The sequence below is a fragment of the Cynocephalus volans genome, chromosome 14 (genome assembly GCF_027409185.1).
Source record: "Cynocephalus volans isolate mCynVol1 chromosome 14, mCynVol1.pri, whole genome shotgun sequence".
NCBI classification, from domain to species: domain Eukaryota; kingdom Metazoa; phylum Chordata; class Mammalia; order Dermoptera; family Cynocephalidae; genus Cynocephalus; species Cynocephalus volans.
In genome coordinates this window covers 66616600-66642097 of record NC_084473.1, presented here as the reverse complement: position 1 = coordinate 66642097, position 25498 = coordinate 66616600, and the positions used below count along the sequence as shown (strand labels likewise).

General features: G+C 42.7%; 1 long non-coding RNA gene across 3 annotated transcripts in view; it reads left to right on the top strand.

Annotated features, from left to right (window-relative positions):
- The window catches only part of LOC134362900 (uncharacterized), a 48708-nt gene extending 25840 nt beyond the window's left edge, over positions 1-22868 (top strand). For 2 of the 3 annotated variants that reach the window (XR_010021659.1, XR_010021658.1), the window contains exon 5: positions 746-1733. This is a non-coding gene — a long non-coding RNA (uncharacterized LOC134362900). Of the gene's footprint in view, positions 1-745; positions 1734-22474 lie in introns of those variants that run through there. The other variant, XR_010021660.1, reaches the window with a different exon arrangement.
- The last annotated feature ends 2630 nt before the right edge of the window (positions 22869-25498 follow it).

Below are 25498 nucleotides of genomic sequence, written 5' to 3'. Positions count from 1 at the left end.
CCTGGGGGTATTACTGGGGTATTGATGAGAGGTATTGAATGGTAATAAACCTGTTGTGCTCTAGCTGTCTGTCCTCATCAGCTCTTTTCAGAACTCTGGTTCCCTCCACTTTCTTGCCTATGACTCAAAATGGAGGAAGGATGATTCTTAATAACAGAGCACCCAATATTTCATTGGCAATTGCTACCTGCCAAAAATGATGAAGGGTAGCTAACTTTTACGTAGCACACATTATGTGCCAGGCACAGTCCTAAGCACCTTATAAACAGCGCCTTATTGGGTAGGCGTTCTGTACTGGGTTGAATAATATCCCCCAAGTTCATGTTCACCCAGAACTTATGAATGTGATCTTATTTAGAAATAGGGTCTTTGCAGATATAATCAAGTTAAGATGAAGTCCTGTTGGCAGGTCCTAATCTAGTGTCGAGTAAGAGAAAAAGACACACATAGAGGGAAGATGCCCACATGGTGATGGTGGCAGAAATTGGATTTATGCTGCCACATGCTAAAGAATGTCTCTAGCACTCTAAGAATTGCCAGCAACCACCAGAAGCTAGAAAAGTCAAGGAATGATTCTTCCCCAGAGCCTTCAAAGGGAGCATGGTCCTGCTGACACATTGACTTCAGACTTGTAGCCTCCAGAGCTGTGAATAAAATTCTGTTGTTTTAAGCCACCCAGTTTGTAGTAATTTGTTATGACAGCCCTAGGAAACTAATACACTCTCTTATCTTCATCTGTTTTCAGATAAAGGAAACTGAGGCCTAGAGCGGTCAAATACTTTGAGATCTCTGCAGGCCACTGCTCTTCTGGCTACGCACTGACTCTGTATCTCTTGCTGTTGAAGTTGTTGGCTGTCCACCTTCACCAAGGCCATCAGCTTCTGGCAGTGTGGGAGCTGAGCTGCTGGAATGCTTTTTCTAACAGCAGGCTGTAGCCTTTCCTCCATCCTTGCCCACTTCACACCACAAAGCAGGCACTCTTCTCAGGAGGCTACTGGCTGTAGCCTGACCGTTTCACCTGGTTGCTTCTCCAATTTCCCCAAACCCCTCTTTATTTTTCCTTTCCTACTCCTTTTTTATTTTTCTTTGCCATGCAATATCAGAGAAGTGTGGTGATAAGGTGGGGAGGATTGTCCAGCTTCCTCTGGCAGTTGTTTTTATGCTTTCTACTTCTGGTCTTCTGTACCTTCTAGAATTCCTGTCAGTAGACAACTCAAGTTTTGTGTTTTTCTTTGGAGCTTTCAGGATCTCACACATAGCCCATAGTTTATAGCTGTGAGCAGAGAAGGGGTGGTGTCATGGCAGCACTGGCTTTGAGGGCACCAATCGTCATGTTATTGATGAACTCAACCCACCACAGTGGCTCTCTCCCTTGCTGATGGAGTTTCGATGTGTTGTCCCCCCAAATCTCATGTGGAAGTCTGATCCCCAGTGTGGCAGTGTTGGAAACTGATTGAGTCATGGGGACAGGTCCCTCATGAATGGATTAATGCTCTCCTTGGGGGAGAGGGGATTAATGAGTGAGTTCTCATTCTATTAGTTCCCGCGAGAGCTCGTTGCTTAAAGGACCCTGGCACCTCCTCGCTCTCTCTTGCTTCCTCTCACTATGTGATCTGCTTGTACCCGCCAGCGGCCTGCCGCTTTCCGCTATGAGTAGAAGCAGCCTGAGGCCTGTGCCAGATGCAGCTGTCCCAGAATCGTAAGCCAAATAAACCTCCGTTCTTTATAAATTACCCAGTCTCAGGTATTTCTGTTATAGCAACACAAACGGACCAATACACTTGCCAAAGGGAGTGAGGGGATGAGAATATCATCCCACCAACTCATCTCCCTGAACAGCTCTTTGCCTGCCAGTGGCTGCTTCTGCTGGCATCCCTTGCTGGTGGTGGAATCTTGCCTGATTTCCAGTATAGACCTTTGGCTTTGGCTCTGGCTCTGACTCTTATTTTCAACTACTCTCACTAGACTGTGAGCTCCAGGAACATAGGAACCACATCTACTTTGTTTGTTGCTGTATCCCAGGACTGAGCAAAGGCCTGGCACTTACTGGCCCCTCAAGAAATGTTTGTTGAATAAACAATAAAAAGAGAGAGAAAGAAACAACAATCACAATAATACGTTGAACTTTTAGAAGGAGAGAACAGAACTGTGGTTACTAGATGTGAAAAGGGGAGAAAAAGCGTGGTTAATGAGAAATTGGTTAATGGACACAAAGAATGATTATGTATTGTAATTATGAAGAAGCTAACTATCCTGATTTGACCATCACACATTGTACACAACTATTGATAGTCAACTTTGTACCCCACAAATATGTATAGTCAATTATGCTTCAATAAAAAATAAATTAGAAAAAAAAAGTTTGAATGAAGAAATGAATATTGACCTTGAAGCTGCAAACTCTTTGTTTCCTTTTCTTCTTCTTGAAGCCAAGGACCAGATTAAGAACTTTAAATAGAGTCCCAAGCAATAGAAAGGTTATGGTGTCCCTCATACTTTCAGCCCTTAGTGTGTCTTTCAAAAACAGTATATATGAAAAATAAGCATAAAGAAATTTTAGCAAAGTTTAAGGAAAGTGCAGCAAAATTCTTATTTTTACAATAGTGACTACTTTGATAAATATAAAATAATTTAAATTATTTTTTATTGTTGGCTCTCCTTAGCCAGTTCCCTAAATACATGCTGTTGGGTAATCCTGCTTGGAACAGTCCCTCCCTTCCCCTAAACTTCACCTTCAGTTCCTCTTTGCACTACCTACTGAAGCTGCTAGCCAGCCTTTTCCACCTGTCCTCCCCCCACCCCCCTATGTCCCCCACCACAGGTGTCTGGCTCCTGTGATCCCAGCTTGGGCTAGTGTCCCTAGCACCCTGGGGGCCTGTCAGGAAAGTCAAGCAGAATGTACACACTGCTAAAGAGTACCTCATAATGAGAATTCCCATGCTGAATTGTGATTTATAGGCAGCATAGCAAATTGTGGCAGGTGATTACACTTAAGCTTATTTTAGCCATAATAATCTACTTTTGGGATCCTGTATGTGGAAAGCCTAGAAATTTCTCTGTGGTCCTCCTTCCTGAGTCACTGAGAGAGAAGTCCCACTGGCCGCAGGACCATTCTGCCTCCTGTATTAATCTGGGCCTTGTTGAGACAATTCAGAGAAGAAAGGTATGGTGATGGAAGTAGGGCCCAGGCTTCCCACTGTTCCAAGGCAGTGACCATAGTCAAATCCTGTTGCTTTATTCCAAAGAGTTTAAAATAGTGTTGGAAACCTCCTAGGAAAAAAGTATCACCATAACTTCCTGGCTAAGGAAGTGTGCTGGCTAGTACAGGAGTGGTAGCTAAGGCTCCTAAGTTCTATTCTGGACCTGTTGATTTGAGGTGTGATTTTCAGTAACCTGAGCTGACATTTCGTAGCTTGATTGATTTCTCATCTTCAGCACAGAGAGTAATAGAGTCTGTGCTCACAGGGAAACTCTGGTCGCCTGTCTTCTAGGACAGCCTCATTAAACCTTTAATTTGAATTTCCTGGCTCCTTTTTTTTTAAAATTTAATTTTTAATTGACAAGTAATTATGTATGTGGGGTACAATGTGATGTTTTGATGAATGTATACTAGATTTAGATAGATACGTATGATAAGGCAAATATCTGAGAAAGGATTCTTTAGTTGGACTACTGGGTAGCCATTTAGAAAAAAAAAATCAAGTGAGATTCTTAATCCATTCACCAAAATAAACTCCCAACTTGACTCAACTTGATTAAAAAAGATGGACATAGTAAATCACAAGAGTAGGTAAATCTGGAAATGTAAAAAGTTTAGAACTATAATAAATGTTTTTAAAAAGCCGTAAGTAGGGCCGAGCCCGTGGCGCACTCGGGAGAGTGCGGTGCTAGGAGTGCAGCGATGCTCCCGCCGCGGGTTCGGATCCTATATAGGAATGGCCGGTGCACTCACTGGCTGAGTGCCGGGCACGAAAAAGACAGAAAAGAAAAAAAAAAAAACATAAGTATACAAAAAATAATTCACATCAGTTATAATAAAACAGCGTACTGTAAAAACTGTATAAAGATGTTATGTAAACTTATAAGAAATTCTGAAGAATAACAAGGTATAAACAAACCACTCAGGAAAAAAAACTTCATCTAATAAACAATATGAACAGTAGAGGAAAAATGGTCATCCTTCTTATCCAGGCTCCTTTTTTAAAGAAACACCCCCACAGAGTTAATATAGGATACCCAGCAATATTGTTCATGTTTTCCTTGAATTCATTTAATCAGAATTACTTTAACGGTGTGATTAGATCAGTTATTTTAAGGGATGGGAACTTTGATAGGGTTTAGGAAAGGAAGGGAAGGTTTGTGTGGGGCACACTCCTTGGCTTTGGAAGGCCAGAGGATAGCTTGAGGGTACCAGGTGGGGAAGAACAGAAAGTCACATCCATTGAGAGCAAGGCATGTATTAAATGTTTTTTCTATATTTTCTTATTTAATTATAATACAAACCAATAAAGAATCATCCCCATTTTTGCACACAGGCAAGCTGAAAGTCAAAGAAGTTATGTAACTTGCCCAAGGTCACACAACTAATAAAAGGCTGAGCTAGGATTTATTTCTCCTCAGGTCTATCCAACTCCAAAGCCTATGCTGTTTTCACAGAGCTTCTCTATCTCTGGTGAGTTTTAGGAAAGGAGGGTGGGGTAAAGAAGGGAACCTGGGGAGATGCCATCTTTCTCTACCTTACAATTTTGCTTGTTGTGATGTGTTTAGCCAGAGCATCCTGTTTATAGAATACTAGGTTCTATGTATAGAGAGATGCTGCAACAACCTACATGGGAAAGATACAAATTGGCTCAAGGGGAGGATTAAAAACCTTTGTTCTTTACTTCTAGGTGTTCATTGCAGTAGATCCCACAAGTGTCAAAACACCATCGGTAACTGGTTTGCTGTTTAAGTGGCTTTGTCCTATCATCCACATAAAATCTGTTGATGTGTCCCAAGGAGTAAGCCCTGGTGAGGGCAGAGGTGAGGGTGTGGTGTGCCCTCATTGCATGTACTGAGTTGGAGCCACCTGCTGTGTGACTATTACAGTGAATTATTTCTGAGTAAATAAGAGATGTCTCTCTTTTGCCTTTCCAAAGGAGACCAGATGGCAGTGGGTGCTGGCACAGATCCAGGGGATCCTGTGCTCTGGGCTAGCAGAGGAGACAGCTTGAGGGTATTAGGTGTTGGATAAAAAGAGGGCTGGTCAAGTGGTGTAATTTGGGGGGCACCAAGAATGTATCCTGCCCCTCAAAGACTTACCCCAGCAAACAGCTTGGACTTGCTTGGAATTCCACAACTGAAATTTCTTTCCCTTCATTTAAATCTTTGAGACCCTATTAAAAAGGAACTGGAAGTGATTTTATTGTGAAGCTTCTTGGTCATATTAAACGGAAGTGTGAATGAGTTTATGCGATTAACTTCTGAGAACTAGACTAAGGAAAGGAGAGTGAGGAGAGGGCACCTTACCCCTTGTTTTAGTCTGGTTTTTGTTGCTATAACAGAACTACCTGAGACTGGGTAATCTATAAGGAAAAGAGGTTTATTCGGCTTATGATTCTGGGACAGCTGCATCTGGCACGGGCCTCAGGCTGCTTTTATTCATGGCAGAAAGTGGCAGGCAGCTGGCAGGTAAAAGAAGATCACATGGCAAGAGGAAGCAAGAGAGAGAGAGAAGGTGCCAGGGTTCTTTAGTCAGCTCTTGCGGGAACTAATAGAGCGAGAACTCACTCATTACTCCCCTCTCCCCTCTCGAAGGATCTGCCCCCATGACTCAATCAGTTTCCAACACTGCCACATTGGAGATCAAATTTCCACAAGAATTTTGGAGGGGACAACACATCCAAACTCTATCACCCCTAGTTGTAGGAACAGGAAGGAGTTTTAGATAAAGGCCCTGAAAAGAGAAGCTGGGTTCATAAAGAAATATTTTGTTTCCTTCAGTTTTGTCTGAGAAAAGACAAGCAACTGAGGGTGCTGGGAAGGAGGCTTTTGACCCTAAAAGAGGGGGTGTTGGATAGAAAGATTTCCCACCAGCATGCTGGCATGCACAGTGTTGTCTGGAGAGCAGCCGATGGCTAGAATGTAACCAGAAATACAAGGCCTTTGGATCTGTGGTTTGCTATGATGTCCTTAGACAAGATTGTCACCGATCTTAGGAAGTGGGAGGCGCAGCTTCCCAGAAGTGATGCAAAATGGTGGCGCAAAAGAGGCTGCCAGTGACAACAAGGGCAGGGCACTTCCTCAGTGGCTACTTGTCACAGACAGCTTCTGATCTTGATTTCCTAATTAGCTGTGCTGAGATAGGGCTTTACCGGAAACCAAAATGAGCCATGTCAAAAGCAGTGACAAAGCACTTGGGGTTTCCTTGCAAAGGTGCAGTTCTCCCTTGTCCATAAACTTTGTAGAGACAAAATAGCTGATTCGGAAGCTATCAAGTCCTTGTGATTCAGACATAGAACTTCTTTGGCTTGAATTCCTCCAAAAAGCCTTCCTAGGTGACTGGGCATCATCATTCATTCACCAGTGGTCTCAAGCTACCTTTATGATTTGAATTCTCACAGTTTTTCCTTCCCCAGGGAGTCTTTGACATAGGCAACTGAAATTTCAGTGCCTTTTCCAGCTTCTTACAGTTGGGTTCATGGAAGCCCTTCACCCTCAGGCTTCAACTTCTCTGTTCACATCTCTACCTAAGTCCAGAGCATTTTCCTTTGGATCCAGAATTTGGCTTCATTCAGGCCTTTTGGATTCTAACTAATTTATTTTGGCCTATTTCCATTGAGGGCTCTCCTAGGAATGAATGTCCTCTACCCACTACCCCTCAAAGTTTGACAAGGTCTGGACCTCCTTCCTTAATTGAATCAGCACAACTCTGTTTAGGTTTCTGGACACACCACACCCCCCACCTCTCCTCCCAACTCTCATAGTCTCATACACAAGATCTAGTGACATAGCTGGATCTGCTGATCACCAGGATTTCAGAGCCAGTGCCCCCAGCAAGGAGGGACTCCTGGGCATATTCTGTGCCCTGAATGACAGCTTTCTGCCCACTAGTCTCTGCTTCAGCTCCATCTCAACTTTACTTGGATTTTTACTTGGATTTTATAATTGGCTCTGTCCAATTGCCCTGCCCGGACTCCCTACCCTTGTCCAGGACTATGACCCTGCTGTCAGTCTCTCACCAGGGGCTGTGGCTTTTGCTTTCCAGCCTTTCCTGGATCAGGTCGGATTCACTGATAGTAGAGCCTTTTCTTGCATCTAGGCTTCAGTAGGTAGAGTCCTGCACATGCACAGATCTCCCTGTGTTGACCACCTTGAACTCTGCCTACTATTTGGGCGAATCAGATGTCATGCTGATCTGTCCTGCTACCCTTCTGGTTCAAGACTCTTAACTTACTTGGGCTTTTGTCCTGGATTCCATGCTAGCTCTCCAACTGCCTCTGCTTTCAAAAAGAGCTTTTAATATGCATTGTAAAACTCCAAAATGGAAATAGGGAATATAACATTTTCCAAACTTATGTAACTAGAGAGCCATTTTTTTCCCCCCTGGAGAAATATTTATTAAAACCTCAATATGGCTTGGTGGAACATAGTTTTAGAAAGTGTGAGGCTCTATCCCAAAGGAATGGAAAGCAAATAGAGTAATTCCAGATGAAGGTAATGTGACAATCAGTGAAAGAAATTCCTTGGGGGCAGGAAATCTCTTGTAGTACTCTTCAAGCAACAAATGCCTACTGAGCACCTACTATTTACTGGTCTCCCTGCTGGAATCACACCATGTGTTTGACTATTTAACGGTGTCTCTGCATAAGGCCAGCTGTGATCTGTAGTGGAGCTCTAAGGTAAGGAAGAGATAAATATTTTGCATTCTTTCTCCCACTTTGGATCCTCTTCCCCTTTCTTCCAATTGAAACAGGAAGTGGTGAATGGGATGATGTTATTATGGCCATAGACATCATCAGCTCCTGGGTACGAGGAAGGAGGTGTTCTCTAAGACTCTTTTCCTTGTTTCACATCTGTCAGGATTTCTCTAGAGCACTCCTGAACACCCCTTCCTTCCACTCGGGCTATTCATCTCAGCATCAGTCTCAAGTGTCGTTGCTAGTTCAGAAGTTTGATTTTACACATTGGGATCAGTACCAAATGGGATGGAGCTCATTTTTTATGGAATAGGTGTGATGTTATAAATTTTCTACTTTCCCTTTTAAATCCCTCTTCTTCTATATCTTGTGGGCAGTTCAGACTATCATAATTTTTTTCAATCCTTGGATGGAGATAAACCATGGCCTGTGAACAGGGCAATGTTACAGGTGGAGAGCTATTCATTTAAATCAGGCAGGGTAGGTGATCAAATTCTGGGAGTTGCAGCTGGCACAACTGGTAACCGAAGAGGAAGCCAGTTACTTCTCTATGCCATTCCCAACCAGTACAGTCAGGAAAAGACCACTTAAAGCACATAGAAATTTCTAAGACTCCTGATTAAGAAATGACTAGGTCCTTTTGAGACCCTGATGTATGTATCTTTACTGTCATGAGTGAGATCATTGGTTGGCCAATCTCAACTCAGATAATTGGCAGAACTAATCATAAAACTAAATGGAAAGACTCATCTTTGACCCTGCCCTAATGTATGGTGTGCTTTGAACATCTAGCAAGCAGCATCTTCTACCCACAAGCCCTACCCTGGGGTCCTTGGTGTATGGCACTTGTCCATTTCTGCCACTTTCTCTGAAAGTCCTTGGCTTTAACTGTGAAGATCAGGGAATCTCCCTTTCTACTTATAGGAAGGTAGAAAGAAGGCTGTAAATGGACATTCAGAGATTTTAAATAGAGCCAGTCAGTTATTTGGTCAGTCTATAGGTAATTTACTAAGTTTCAATTGATCTATAGCATAAGACTTGTTTTCCCCCTCACTAGTCTTTCCCTGACACACTCCCTAAATTAGGCCATTTCCTAAGATTCTGTCCTTGGCTCCCTTTTATACTGCCCTTTGGTGATGCTCTCTATACTTATGCTTTCAGCTACCACTAATATGTCAAATTCTCTCAAACTTCTTTCTCCAGCCTAGATGTCTCTTCTGAGTTCCTTATTCACAGTAGCCAAATACTATTGGCATTGTAACCTGGATGGCTCTTAGGTTTCTTAAACTCAGCAGGTCTGAAGCAAAATTATATTCTTCATCAACCTATCCTCTTCCCCCTGTTCAGGACCTCCCCTTCCTTTGTTCCTTGACGTAGGAGCATCACCATCTATCGTTATTTGTTAACTTGCTTTTGCATCTCTACCTTCCACTATTCCCCCACCAGGAATTTAATAGGCTCTGGGTGTAATATAAGATGTTTAGGATTGTATTAGTCCATTTGTGTTGGTTATAACAGAATACATGGAACTGGGTGATTTATAAAGAAAATGAAATTTATTGCTTGCAGTTTCTGAGGCTAGGAAGTCCAAAGTCCATCTGGTGGTGGTGACAGTGACTCAGGGGTCTCACATTGCAAGATGGTGGAAGCAGAGAGAGATAGAGAGACAGACTCTCCTCTGTCTTCTTTCAAAGCCCTCAGAACCATGCCCCTGACCACCATTTTTAATCCATTCACTACTGCATGGTCCTACAATCTAATCATCTCTTCAAGGCTCCACCTATCAATTACCATAATAGGATTTCCCACCCTCTTAACAGTCGCAGTGGGGCTAAGTTTCTAATACATAGAACTTGGGGGACACAATTCAAACTTCAATAAATTTGGGGGGGACATAATTAAATCCACTACATTCTGCCCCTGGTCCCCCAAAACTCATGTCTTTTCACATACAGATACATTAATTTCATTCCCAAAGTCTTAACTTGTTTCAACTCAAGAGTCTGAAGTTCAGAGTCCCATCTATGAAATCAGTACAAGTTATCCACTTCCAAGATACAATGGTGGGACAAACATAGGGTATGTATTCCTATTCCAAAAGTGAAAAATAGGCTAAAAGAAAGGGGTAACAGGTCCCAAACAAGTCCAAAACCCAGCAGGACAGGCATTAAATCTCAAGCTGGAGAATCGGGTAACTTGACTCCATGTTCAATGTCATCTGCACGCTGGTGTGGGAGTTGGGTCCCCAAGTCCTCTGGCAGTTCACTCCTATGACTTTCTTGGTCTCAGGTGATGCTTTAGCTTTTGCAGGCTGGCAGTGCACACTGGTAGCTCCACAGGTCTGGGGTCTCCATGGCAGTCCCGCTCTCACGGCCCCACTAGACGTGTCGCTGATGGGGTTTCTCTGCGGCAACTCTGACCCCACATTTCCACTCGGCATTGCTCTAGCGAAGGTTGTCTGCAGTGACACTGCCCCTGCAACAGATCTCTTCCTGGGCCCCCAGACATCCTTTGAAATCTGGGTGGAGGCTCCCAAACCTCCACAGCTCTAATATTCTGTGAGCCTGCAGACCTAACACCACGTGGATGCTGCCAAGGCTTCCAGCTTGTGTTTTCCAAAGCTGCACGTCCAGCCACACCTGGGGCCAATTTGCCCACAGCTGGAGCAGCCAAAGCAGCTGGGGTGCTGGTGTGGGGAGCAGTTTCCCAAGGTGGTCCTGGGCAGTGAGCCCATGGAGGGCTCCTCAAGCCTGTTCCCCAAGACCATTCTGTCTCCCTAGGTCTTTGGGCCTGAAGTGGAAGAGTTGGCCCCAGAGGCTTCTGCAATGACTTCAGGGCCTTTTTCTCCTTCTCTTCATAATCCCTTTCCTTTGTGCTAATCTTCTTAGCTAATAGTTGCTGGGCTGCACCATTGCATGCTCTCTGCTTTGCTACCACATGGCCATGCTGCAAGTTTTCCAAATCTTTATGCTCTGCTTCCCTTTTAAATTCTGGCTTTGTTGTGCCTTTGCTGCCATAACTCAGAGTAGGCTGTTAAAAGTAGCCATGCAGCTTCCTTAATGCTTTGCTGCTTAGAAATTTCTTCAGCCAAACACTCTGGTTCACAACTCCTAAGTTCCAACTTCCACAAAGTCCTAGGGTTTGTACACAATGCAGCTAAGTTCCTTTCCAGTTCACAGCAAGGGTGATCTTTGCTCAAGTTTCCAATAAACTACTTCTGATTTGTATCTGAGACCTCCTTAGAACCATCTTTACAGTCCATATTTCTATCAGCATTCTGCTCACCACCACATAACCAGTCTCTAAGACATTCTAAACTTTCCCATGCCTTGTCTTCTGAGTCCTCCAAACTCCTCCAACCTTTGCCTAACACCCAATTCCAAAGCCACTTCCACATTTCCGAGTCATTTGTTATAAGCAACACCCCACTCTTAGTACCAATTTTCTGTTTTAGTCTGTTTTGTGTTGCTATAACAGAAATACCTGAGACTGGGTAATTTATAAGGAAAAGAGGTTTATTTGGCTTATGATTCTGGGACAACTGCATCTGGCACGGGCCTCAGGCTGCTTCTACTCATGGCAGAAAGCGGCAGGCAGCCAGTGGTACAGGCAGATCACATGGTGAGAGGAAGCGAGAGAGAGAGAGAGAGAGAGAGAGAGGAGGTGCCATGGTCTATTAAGCAGCCAGCTCTCGCGGGAACTAATAGAGTGAGAACTCACTCCTTAATCCCCCCACCCCTAGGGAGAGCATTAATCCATTCATGAGGGATCCACCTCCATGACTCAATCAGTTTCCAACACTGCCTCACTGGGGATCAAATTTCCACGTGAGTTTTGGAAGAGACAACACATCCAAACTCCATCAAGGATGTGGTTCTCTCTTCTTCCTTTTTTTAAAGTTGTTCTTGGGGCTGGCCTGTGGCTCACTCAAGAGTGCAGTGCTGATAACACCAAGGCCACGGGTTTGGATCCCATATAGGGATGGCCGGTTAGCTCACTGGGTGAGCATGGTGCTGACAACACCAAGTCATGGGTTAAGATCCCCTTACCGGTCATCTTTTAAAAAAAAAAAAAAAAAAAAAAAAAAAAAAAGTTGTTCTTGTCTGCAAGGAATCTGTAGTTGAATTTGATGTTGAAGTTAACAAATAAAAAAAAATTCAAGAACAATTAAAAGTTAAATTGAGGTTCAGGGCTGAGCCCGTGGCGCACTCGAGAGAGTGCGGCGCAGTGCGGCGACGCTCCCGCCGCGGGTTCGGATCCTATATAGGAATGGCCGGTGCACTCACTGGCTGAGTGCTGGTCACGAAAAAGACAAAAAAAATAATAAATAAATAAAAATAATAAAAAGTTCTAAGGATTGAGCATCCTAGCATAACCCTTCAGTTAGCTGCTATCACTCTTCTTAAAACTTTGGCTCAAAGTGTCATTTTTACATCTTGTATAAAGTCTGATTCCTTCCTCTAGATTTCTTCAAATTCCTATAAGTCATGCTGATTTTGAGCTCTTGCCTCCACTACATTAGTTCAGATTATGGATGATCTTACTGTTTTAAGCATGCTGTTCCTGTTTCCATCCACATTGACCCAGATGTAGTACTCCCAGCTATAGCCTTTATGTGTGTAGCATACTTTCATAAAGGTTTGGGGTAATGGAGAGAATTTTACATTGTAACATACCAACTTGAATTTTTTTTTTTTTTTTTTAATAAAAGATGACCGGTATGGGGATCTTAACCCTTGACTTGGTGTTGTCAACACCACACTCTACCAAGTGAGCTAACCGGCCATCCCTATATAGGGATCCGAACCCGTGGCCTTGGTGTTATCAGCACCACACTATCCCAAGTGAGCCATGGGCCAGCCCTAGCAACTTGAATTCTGATAGTGGCTATCCCTGTCCCTTAACCATTAAAGCCTAGCAACTTGAATTCTGATAGTGGCTATCCCTGTCCCCCACCTCTCCATTAGTAATTCATCACTATTCATATCAAGCACATATATTGTCTTGGTGTCTTATAATCTTACCTTTCTTTTTTCCATAAACCCTCCTTACCATATGGTCACTAAAAACTCCAAATGTCGGAGGCCGGCCTGTGGCTCACTGTTACTTTACAGTAACATGCTGTAAAGGTTTGTAGCCTAAGAGCAATAGGCTATACCATATAGCCTCGGTGTATAGTAGGTTATACCACCTAGGTTTGTGTGAGTGTACTCTCTGATGTTTGAATGACAGTGAAATCGCCTAATGATGCATTTCTCAGATTGTATCCTTGTCCTTAAGCTACACATGACTGTTCCACAAAAAGAAAAGGGACAAAGTCATAGAAGAATAAATATAAATGACCAGTAAAGCACATAGAAAAAGGATGTTTTAATTATAATCCAGAAAACACAAACAGAAATGAAATGTCATATTTCAACTGTTAGATTGATACATATTAAAATGAAAATATTTATTGCTGGTGCAGGCTTGAGGAAACAGGAACTCATACTTTGTTGCTGGGAATATAAATTAATAACACCTCTTTGATATTCAGTTTGGCAATCTGTATCAAAATTTAAAGTGCACACACTTTTAAACCAGCAATTTCACTTCAAGGTATTTGTTCTAAGGGCAAGTACACAGACATATTTGTATGAGCATATTTGTTACTGCAGAGTTTAAAAAACAATCAAGCAGCCATTGATAGGGGATTGGTCAAATGAATTATGGTATGTCCATACATTGATAAAATGAATTAGGTCTATAATCATTGACATGGAAAGATAGCTACAATATATACATGAAAAAATATATAGCATGTGAGCCTCTTTCAGTTGAAATAAATAAATATACCCATAGCTGTGTGTATATATTTTAAAAACCATATAACACAATGTTAACAGAAATGATCTCTTCTAATTTGGGGGGAAAAAAGCCACTGGGGAAAAAAAATGGAAATAGATTCTGTCTTGAGGGTGGTAGATGGGCTGAAACCAGACAAAATTATTTTACCTTGGTGGGCTAGGTAATGAAGAACCATTGTAGGCTCTTGAGCAGATAGTTGCGATAAAAGCAGGGATCAGGGAAGGTTTTATAGTGTGGTGTGTGAAATGAATGAAGCAGAAATTGAGGTTAGAGAAACCAGTAGGGAAGCTGTAGTGGCAGGTTTTGGGGAGTAGTGGTGGTATCTTGGTTCTCCCTTTCCTGCTAGAGATCTTGAGAGACACTGGAGGAGAGTGTGTGGCAGTGGTCTCAAATGGAACCTGAGAGTAGAGCTTGGGGAACGGTAGAAGTGGGCAGTAATCATCATAGTAAAACAACAGCCACAACATTTAAAAATCATGTTACAAAGCATCATCATATGTAGTAACTTAGCTAACACAATCCTGTATGCTTTGCATTGTTACTTTTTTCTTTTATGTGGACGCTAAGCTCAATTAGAGTGTAGAAACAGAACTCAAACTCAGATATTCAGCTCAAATTCCATTTCTCATTTCTCTACTTCCTGTTTCTTAGAGTTGAATTTTCTAAGGAGGGAAAAACTAGAACAAAAGCTGCAGTCTGGAGCTAGAAGCTGTTAGGACGTTAAGAAGTGGGCAGAAGAAAAGGGCCAGAGATTCACTGACCAGTCCACTGGCCCTTTTAGGCCCTGGCATTCCCCTAAACCAGAGAATGTTGGATGTTCTGCTGAATTCGAGGGAAAAAGAAGAAGAAGAAGGAAAAAAAAACTTTCCTAACCTGTCCGTAAATAGCTGTGAGGTTTTTTGGAAGTAAAGTTGTCCAGTTTGATTATGGCAGAGTTAGTGGTGGCTTAGTGGTTTATTGAATCATGGTTTCGTGGCTTCATTCCTTTGAAAGCAATACAGTAAAAGTGTATTGACTTAGACCAGTGAGGGAAGGGCTTGTCTGAGTTAGTTTAATGAAAAAAAAATTTTTGTGAAGTTATTAGGTTTGTTTATTTTTGGAATCCCATGGTGCCTCCACTTGTATATTCACTAGCTGGTAGAGATCCTAAGAGGACCTGCTTTAATGAGTAGAAAAATCAAGTCTTTTAAGTCTCTTCACTTTTTCAACTGGCAATCATACTTATGAGTTTAAATTATTTAACCCATTCTGATAGTATAAACACAAAATGTAGTTATCTCCTGTCAGAAGTTCAGAATCAACACAGTCTGCTTTAAACGGGTTCTCCAGCAGTGGCTAAAGTGATGACTGCTAGGAATCCTGCCAGAATCCTTGCCAGCCCAGTGCTTGGAGCATAGCGGGCAGTCAGGAAATGATGGTTGAATGAATGAGTAAGCGAGTGAGTGAGTGGAGTATTGATGGAATCTTTCTCCCTGAGGAATGTTGAACCATGTGGAACTGTCTTCCCACAGCCTCACACTACAGCTTTGCTGTTGTTTTAGGACAAGTCTTATTGCCCAGATTTATAGTGGGGAGGGAGGAAATAAAGGCACCATGGGACGTTTCTGCTCTGTGAGCTGGTGATTTCACAGAGAAGTGTTTCCAGAACTGGTAAATTGGTGTCACTTGGGTCCCAGTCACATGATCTCTCCTCCTAAAAGATCAGGCTGCTGAGAGTCTCTGGAGCAAATGAGAAGGCCCATGGTGGTAGGAGATTTCCTACTGGCAACCTGGATCTTACCCAAAGAGGTCAACTACTTTATAGGTCCTCTGTAGGAGGCTCTCCACCACTCTCCCTCCTCATGGCTTGGATTCTAAATCAGGAACCTCTCTGGCTCATCCCTGGCTTTTGCTTACCCAGCCTGGCCCTGCCCTCTGGCCATGTGCCATTGGTGGTTTTTATCTCTGCTGGAAATTATACCCTTTATGAGGATAAAGCAAACTGGGAGGTGCTGGTTCTGGCTTCAGAGGTCACCTAGCTCTGCCCTGTGTTTCCTGGCATGCATTTCTGGCCACTTTTTTACCTTTAGCACATTTCCTCCAAGCCCATAATTCTGCCTAGGTAAGGGTTACAGATTAGCTTCTTCAGAGGGACTGTGAGGTCAGGAATGTCAGTACTCTGGAAGAAGCTCCTGACAGCAACCTCCACGGCCTGCCTTGGGAGAATTATTGGTCTCAAATAGACGATCTAACAGTTATATTGGGAATCTGTGGGGGCATGGAGTATATTCCTACCACAAAAAGATTTACCACCAGGTTTTTTTTTAAGGCATTGAACCCGCTTTTTAAAATAAAATATGATTTTCAAATGGTAATGTGGAATTATTCACAGAATATTAGCATCAGGGAAAACTTTTGATATTTTCTAGGCAAACTTCCTTGTTTTAGAAATGAGCAAACCTAGGGAGGTCCAGGAATGGGTAAAGCTGTGCCTGTGACGAGGAGCTGACACTCAGGTTATATGAAAGGAATTAAAGCAAAGGGGAGCAGGCACTGCATGAGAGGAAGTCTCAATCTCTCCCAGTGGAGCACTTCCTGGGGTATTTTTTTGGGCAAGCGGGGAGAAAAATTCATTCCTTCAGGAGAAATGCCCTGCTCACACCTTTCAGACTGGGTAATTCTTGCCTTACTGACATACCCTAGTCTTTCCAGACTGAACCAAAAAGACACAGTGTCATAAGAAAAGTCTTGGCATTTGAGACTTTTCAAGACACATTTAAATTAGTGGAAGCCTAAATTACAGTATACGAATGAATGAATGCAACTTTATTAGATTCAATATGTAAGGAAAACTAATATTAAGTTAGCAAAATGTCAGTGGAGGTTCTTCAGGGCACCTTATTTAATGAGTGAATTAGGTTGATTTATAATTAGAGTTATCCTCTCTGTTGTAGGTGCTCTTAAAGACCATTCAGTAATTTATCAGATGTTTATTAACTGCAGAGAGTTGTGTGATAACTTAAACTGAGCCTGCTTTTGAGGAACATATGTTTAGTATATAAATAATTTTAATTATAGATAAAGTGACAGGGTATGACAGATACAGACTAATGCTGTGGGAATTCAAAGGGAGGAGAAATCGTTTCCAGGTTTTGGATCTAGAGAACGAGGTAAGTTTTGTGAAAACAGGTTTGTTTGTTTTAAAGAACACTTTAAACAAGCTTGCTTATACTCTGGTCAGAAGTAGCATTAATACAAAGGAAAATCTATTTTCATTCATATTATTAAGAATTATTCTCATTCATATTATTAAAACTCTGAATTAATTGCAACACAATGTATTTCCTTTCACTATGCTTCTTTGCTAATCACTAAAGCAATTTTCCAAAGAGCAGAAATAAGAGCAATTTACTTTCTTTTACTGGACAGTAACTTTGCAGCTAGTGAACTGGAGGCAAGGGAGTATAACCAGTCAGGAAGGCTGCTCTTTCATGAATCTTGCCTGTGAAGTGAGGAGAGTTCGTGAAAGGAGGACGCAGGATTGTATGGAGGGTTATTGATTTATTTTTTGAGACCTGAGCATGTCCCTGTGCTGTGGGGAAAAAGCTAGTAAAGGGGGAGAAGTTGAAGATAGAAAAGAGAAATAAAAATTGTTGAGTAAGGCCCCAAAGGAGAGGGGGTTACTGTATCCCAAATACTGATGGAGAGATTAAACTTGAACTGAACAAAGGATGAGGCTACCACTGAGATTAACATCATCACCACCACCATCGTTTATTGCTTTTCTACCTTTTGCCAACACTCTGCTGAGCGCTTTTAAGTCTCATTTGATAGGGGCAAGGGATGTAATGGGGCAGAGGGATTTGGTAAGATTTTGGAAGACAGAAAGTTGGAGTTTGCTTCTATTGGGCTTTGTTTTCTCTGGACAGAAGTTGAGATCATCTACTGGAAACAAGTGGGGTAGTGGGGAGAATGGTATGGTTTTAAAAAGCTCCTGTGCCTACGACAGTGATCTGAGGACATGTAGGGGGTTAGCCAAGCAGTGCTGAAGACTCAGCTAATGTTGGAGATGATGAATTTATAGAGGAAGCAGTCCTCATGACTTAATTGTTGCTTTAGCAGCACGAGGCAACTTGGGGATTAAAGCAAAGGAGAGCTGGCCAGTTAGTTCAGTTGGTTAGAGTGTCGTGTTGATAACACCGAGGTCAAAGGTTTGGATACCTGTACTGGCCAGCGGCTCCCTCTCCTCCAAATAACCCAGAAACACAAAAAACCCAAAAAAGCAGAGGAGGACATTTGTATTCAAGTATTAGCTGTGTTTTGTGGGGCCAATGGAAGACATGGAATGAGGGAGTCTGGTTGTCCTCTAGCTGGCTAGAGAAAGAAGTAAATCCAAGAGAGGACAGATAGGCAGCAGAATGATGGATAGAGGTGTTGCCAAGGGGCTGGAAATCTCAATGAAGCTTAAGAACAGAAGCTGTAGAAGTAAAGACAAGGAGAGGTAGGAATATAGGAGGCAAAGTGTCTGACTTGAGGTGGAAAGACAGACTATGACCAAAAGGCCAAAGTCCTTGAAGACCAGGAGGTCAGCAGATGATAGCAGTGAGGTGGAGTGTAGTTTTTTGGCATGAGCTTTGGCAAAATATTTTAGTAAGGTTGTAGGAATAATGGCTTTGAAGCAGCATTGAGACAAAATGCTTGTTTTTCCTCCTAGTACCACTGGGTACTGAAGGATGATTTTGTGGTAGAACCTTCATTGCCCAGAAAGCAAGTTCCTAAAGGAGTGTCAAATTTCAGCCAGAGGGAAGGTGGCCAAGACAATCTTTCATGCTTGCTTTCTGCACTGCCTGCCTAAATAATGTGGTGTTTTAAAGGGGGTGGCAAAGTCCTGGGCCTTCGTTTGCAGGTACAGGGGCCAAGTATACTTGGGGAAAAAGCCTGCGGCACTCTTGCAGGTAAAATCCCATTTGGCCTATAGGTTTGTTTATTTTTTTTTACTCTTCAGTATCAGATCGGGCCATTACTAATCTTCTGTAAGAGGCTGAATGGAAACTTTAAAAAAGATTTCTTGCTTAAAACTCTAGGAGTCAGTGGCCTCTTGAGCCTTTTTATTCCGGTGGGGTCTGAAATTTATTTTTCCTGGGCTGTGCTCAGTCATTCCCTTCCCAGTGATAGGATATAATGCCCTAAAGGCCACATAGTTTGAAAGTGTCTGAAAATACTCGGATTATTGTTCATAAAGATGTTTTTGGATTTTCATTGGTTCAGGATTCCTTCAACATTGTTAATCCATGACTGCAAATAAGAAAAACAAACCTTCAAATAAAAAAGAAACCTCCAAATAACTGAAACAAACAATTTTTATAATTCTTTTTGCCCCTTATTAACTTGATCCATTTTTACCACCACCCTGCCTATGAAATCAGATGTAAACAGCTCAGAAGATGATTGCCTAACTAGCCATTTCACTACAGGAACCTAAGCAGAAGAGCCTGTGTGGCTCAGAGCTTAGGGTACACTACTCCCATTTCAGTACTTTCTAGAGTTTCTAATTGGTTTTGCCATATAAGAATGAGAAACTTCTATCACTGCAAAAGTCATAATAAACAAAGTTAGAAGATACCTAATAGGCTGGGAGAAAATTTTTGCCATATATGCAATAGACAGTGGATTAATATTTATAATCAATACAGGGTTCCTACAAATCAATAAGAAAAAGACAACAAACCCAATAGCAAATGGGCAAAGAAGACAAATAGGCAAGTCACAGCAGAGCAAACTGGAATTTTGTCTAAATAAATGCTTACCCTTGAGCACAGAGTTCTCTAGACAAGGATGTTCATTGCAGGGTACATATCCATGAATAGGAGTACTGTGAAATACTATGTGGCTGTTAAAACATTGAAGTAGGTTTCTCTATCAGTTAAAAAAGCTAGTGCAAAACAATATGAATAGAATGTTTCCATTTATTTTCTTTAAAAAACATTTATATTTATTTGATTTAGAATGTATATGTCCTGTTTTAAATATTATTAGTGGGTGCCTTTAGGTTAAAAAATATTTAAGGCTATGATATTCTAATTATGACATTAATGAATGAAATGTTAATTTTGGCCTTCCTCTTCTGTAAGATGAAAGAATTATTCCCCATCCTCACCTTTTTCCTTTCTTTATTAGTTTAATCTGGTATTATACATTTTAGCTTCTGGGAAGAATTTAGGGACCTCTCACTACCCCTCCCGCCTCAGGAGCTAAATGGATTCCTAGGGAGGCTACTGGGTCTGGTGCCTGCAGTGGCACTTTTTGGTGTGATGAACAAAAGAATTCAAAGCTCAGGATTCTTCTTTCCTAGGATTTGCTTGTTTTTGGTCTTCATAGCCTTGCGGAGTCTCTGCCCTTGCCTCTGATGCAGTTGGAGGGGCTGGGGCCTCTATGTGGGAGGCCTTGCTTACTCTATCCACTTATACAGGGAAGGGAAACCTGAGTGGCCCAGGAAAGCAAGGCTTAGAGCTGGGTGGTGGGAGGAAATCTGCTCTTGTGTTTGTCCTTGCCTCTCTTTTGGAGAGTCCTCTCAGCTGTTTCTTTTTCTTTTTTTTTTTTTTTGTCTTTTTCGTGACTGGCACTCAGCCAGTGAGCGCACCAGCCATTCCTATATAGGATCCGAACCTGCGGTGGGAGCGTCGCTGCGCTCCCAGCGCTGCACTCTCCCAAGTGCGCCACGGGCTCGGCCCCTCTCAGCTGTTTCTAATCTTGGTCTCAGGCCCACACTAGCCTGAGTGATAAGAGTCACTGAAGCTCACTCTAGTTTTGCCTCTTTCACTGGATTTGAGGCTACAGAGCTCCAGCCTGGAAACAGCAGGAATTCCATCATAAGGAGGCACAGGGCATAAACGTCCTTGTCTTCCAAAAACAGACAATACCTTTGGGACAGAAGCATTGCTTTTCTTAATCATATTCTGTGTCAGTAGACTCCCAATGGGTATATGGGAATTGTTTCAGACTTGTTACATAGGCTTTTCTCTGAGTTGGAGAGTTTATATAGAGTTTTGGAAAGTAAATTTATTTAAAACCAAAACTGACTTTGCACCCGAGTCATTACACCAAAAAAGAAAAAAAAGGGGGGGGGGGTGGTGCTGGCTGGTTAGCTCAGTTGGTTAGAGCATGGTGCTGATAACACCAAGGTAGGGGGTTCCATCCGTGTACCGGCCAGCTGCCAAAACTGAAACCAAACCAAAAAAACCCCAACCAAACTGACTATGGTCAGTATGCTTCTAAAGAGGGGTAGCATAATTCATATTCATAGGGGGAAAAATCATTACATTCCCTTTACCACTACAGAATGGTGATGGGGAGAGAGTGAAAGTTCAAAACTTCTTTTTGGTCCTCAGTGCTGGTCTTGGTGGCACCTGGAGTGGATGATTGACTCCAGCTGTGGGTCATCAGAGGAAGGGGATGCAAAGCTAAGTTGCTCAATAATATAAGGGAATTTAATTTCCTGAGGAGAGGGGCAATTCCCCCGCCTCCGATGTGCATACAATGTGAGAAGCATTTGGAGAGTGTGAAGGGGCCAAGCCAAGTGGTAATATAAAATCCCTCTTTCTCTTCATAACTTCAGGAAAGTCTGATGAACACACAATGATTTGAAGGAGTTTGTGTATGTGTATTTTTTCTTTTTGGTAAAGCATGGAAAAATGGAGCTGATTTCCATATCTGGGAAAGCTTAGAGCAGAGGGAAGAGACCAGCTTCAGGAGGTGAGATGTGAATGAGATCAAAAGTCTACCAAGAGTTAGTGTTAGAGCTAAAGGGACCATTAAGAGCGTTAGCTACTGGTGATCTGCAGAAATTCCGGGAAGGCCATTGTACTTCTCACAGAACTTGGGATAGGGGTATCCAGGCAGCTTTTAAAACATGCCCAAGGACAGGTGGTTGCAGCTGATGTCTGATTGCTGTAGTGCTGTGTAAACTCATAGAGGGTTTAACAGTGGTCCCCCAAGATCCTGCTCTGTGGATGCTCCAAGAACTATCATGCTATTCCTCTCTTTGACCATTGAAGCCATTTTCATTTCAGTTTCCAAAAGGGAAGCAAAACTTTCCAATAAAGGACTTTGTCATACTCTTCCCTCCCTATGAGTTACATAGGACCCAAGTCACACAGACGCTGGTTAAAGAAGCTGAGAGCTTCAGCCTCCTTAGCCATGCCATTGCTGAGTAGGATACATCATTTAGGGGTGAAGGGGGTGGGCAAAGCCTTCCACAAAACCTTGGGACTTGAATACTGGTCTGATCAAGGAGCTAAGCAAATATTAAGACTCCAGTGACATCCTTCAGCAAGAAACCAGGGTCTTTGAGCAGTGGCGTAGGACCAGGGCAAATTTAGCCAGTGCCACACTGAACAAACACTCTTGCTCCTTCCTTAGGGAGGAGGAGCTGGTTGATGGAAGAACTTATTGTATAGTCTTAACATCTACTGTAATCCAAACTTTGAGGACCGTAGAGATCAGTCAGCTTTGACTGCCCAGCATGCATTCTCCCTTCTTAGGGAAGAGCACTTTAATTTTCTCTTGGGGACCACCTCCTTCCTCATTCTCAGACCAGGTTCTGGTGGGGTAAGTCCATCCCTTGGAGCACACATGACTATGCCAGTCAGAGAACAGCAGTTAGCATGGGCATGGTCCTAAATCCAGGCCCATCAGGGCTCTCTGGATTTTTGTTGGAACTATTAAGAAGCAAACTCTTATTTCTTTTCCAGCTGGGTTGCCAAGCCTGTAGGAGGTAAGCCTCATGTTGCTGGGGGCCATCTTGCCAACCCAAGGGGAATGCTGCCTGAAAATGGAGCCAACACAGATGAAAGCTGAACTATGAGATGGAGAGAGATGGAGACCACATGACATCCTTTGAGCACCTGGACCTAACCTTGTCTTAAGCTAGTGTAACACTGGACATTTCATTTACATGGGCCCAGGCTTTGCTTTTTTTTCCCCTTTAGGAAAGTTTGATTTGGGTTTTTGTCGCCTGTAGCCTGAAGAGTCTTAACTAATCCATGCCATAAATTGTATACAAATCACATTACAAAATGTGGTTTAGCCTTTCTTTTTCTTTTTCTTTTCTTTTTTTTTTTTTTAAGATGACCAGTAATGGGATCTTAACCCTTGACTTGATGTTGTCAGCTCCACGCTCTCCCAAGTGAGCTAACCAGCCATCCCTATAAAGGGATCTGAACCCGTGGCCTTGGTGTTATCAGAACCACACTCTCCCGAATGAGCCACGGGCCGGCCCTGGTTTAGCCTTTCTGAACAGATCCTTTTATCTTAAAATGCTGAATTGTGAGTTTGGTATGAGAATCAAATGAGACCATACAAGTAAGGAAACTAGCAGTATCCTCCACATAGAAAAAGCCCAGAAAATATTAACTACAGGAAGCAAGGAAGGAGGGAGGGAGAGGTAGGAAAGGAAGGAGTGCTGAATTAAAAGAACCACGATATGCTTCTTCTAGGAACCCTTAGACCCAATCCAGTTCTGTTTTAAATTCCCTAGCACCCTATACTTTTCCCTTGTAACCCTTCATTTTGGTTGTAATGATATGGCAGTTCTAGAAGAACAGTGATTTTGCTCACTGTTGCAACCTCAGCACCTAGTCCAATGTGTGGCATTCAGCAAAATTTATTGAATAAATTGTCACATATAGTTACCCAAATTGAACCTCCTTGATTATTAGAGTTGGGATTGTGGCAGAATTGGCAAAATCAGGGCAAGTAATCCCTGTGCCTTCTGCATCTCCTGCATTACCCACACTCCCAACACACATACAGAGAATTTAGTCTCAGTAAGAAAGTTGATCTCTGTTTGGTTGTGAAACACTTTACTAAACCACTAGTTCTTTTATATATATATATATATATTTATATATATACACACACACACACACACACACACACACACATACACACACACACATATATATATATATGTATATTTTTTAAAGATGACCAGTAAGGGGATCTTAACCTTTGACTTGGTGTTGTCAGCACCATGCTCACCCAGTGAGCTTACCGGCCATCCCTATATGGGATCCGAACCCGTGGCCTTGGTGTTATCAGCACCAAACTCTCCCGAGTGAGCCATGGGCTGGCCCATAATTCTTATATTTTTATTAGATCATTTTATTGAAGAATTAAATAGTATAGTTCTGGCCTAATATCTGGGAAGCCTTGCAGAAGAGAGGATCAGGTGTTTGTGATGAACAAGCAGCCTTTCTTGCTTCTGTGTCTTTATAAAATCACCTGTAATGCGTGTAGTCCATCTTCCCCCAGGCTTTCTCAGGAATGTGTTGGATGCTGTTGGAAGGCAGGGAAGTTGATGAGGGAAAGTCCTAACCTCTGGAGACATCACTCCCTAGTAAGAAACAAAAGCACTAAAAGGTTTCTGGGAGGTAACCTGAAGCTCACTCCACCATTCTTGGCTGGAGAGCCTTCAAGTCCAGCCCTACCCCAGCTCCCAGCATATTACCCCACCCCCTGCCTCCTCCTCACAGCCAGCTAAGGCTGCATTTCATCCCTTCCCCCAGCTTGCTTTCCCTGAGGTGGGGAGAGTGTTTCCCAGGGCCCATGTGACTTCTACTGGCAAGTGACGATTACAGACAGTTTACCAGTCAGTAAAACTGCCAAAGCCTTTTGTGCTGTAATAATCCTTTTCCTGTTTAAAACTCCAGGGATTTTCTACTGTTACCAATAGTTTTTCAAGTCAGCAATTACGGTGTGGATTATGTAATGGCTGGGTATTAAAAATAGAAAAGACCAGAGTTTGCATCTATTTTAACCAAATCAAAACAGAGAAAAGGGAGGAGAGGGAGAGGTCAGAGGAGGAGCGGGATGGGGGGTGGGGGGAGGGAGAAAGAGATCATGTGACAAGAAGCAGTGAGATCACATCATGTGACTGGATAATACAGCCCACAGTTTACTGTGCCCTTTCCCTGCCATTCATGGCCCAAGGGCCTGCGCTCCCTTCCTCAGCCTCCTCCAGAGAGTGGCCCCTGCTGAGAATTCCGAGGATACAAGACCCCCCTTAGCTCAGCCTTGGTGTGTTTGCCTGCTTCTGATAAGCAAAGTGAGTTGAATTTGGTGTTCTTTCCGTCAAGTCCTGGACTCCTGTGTCTTGATTTCCAAGGTCTTTGCATTCAGCTTGTCCATCTTGTTGCAGTGGTAGAGTCAAGGGGTGGCTTATGAGGGGAGTCTTTATCAGCCTAAATCTCTATTAGTCCCTTGGCCAAAACCACCCAGATAAATATTCAGTGTAATTAAAAACCATGTAATCACTATGAAAACACAGCTTTAAGATAGACACCTCTAACCCTCCCACTTGCCCTTCCTACTGGATTGCCACTCCTAAGCCCCTGGTATAGGATACCATTGGTTTATTCTCTGTGACTGCCCACCAATCCCCTACTTACTACTCTGAGTTTTTCTAGAGACCTATTAAATAAGGACTCTCTAATGGTGACATTTTAGGTGCCAGGTGAGTCTGGAAGCAGGGGGGATATTTTTGGAAAGATACTTCAAAGGACCTGACAGATTACATCAAAATGCACCAGGCTTCCTCCAGAGGCACCCATAAGAGGGAGGTTTTGTGTTAATCACTTGATAACTTATAGCCCTTGAGCCTCCATTGTGCCCACGCAGAAAGCACCTTACTTCCTAGTTCTCAGATGGCAGGCAAGGAGTGGTGAGTTTTTTGAAAAATCACCCCTCTAATTTCTGAAGACTGAACCCAAATAGGT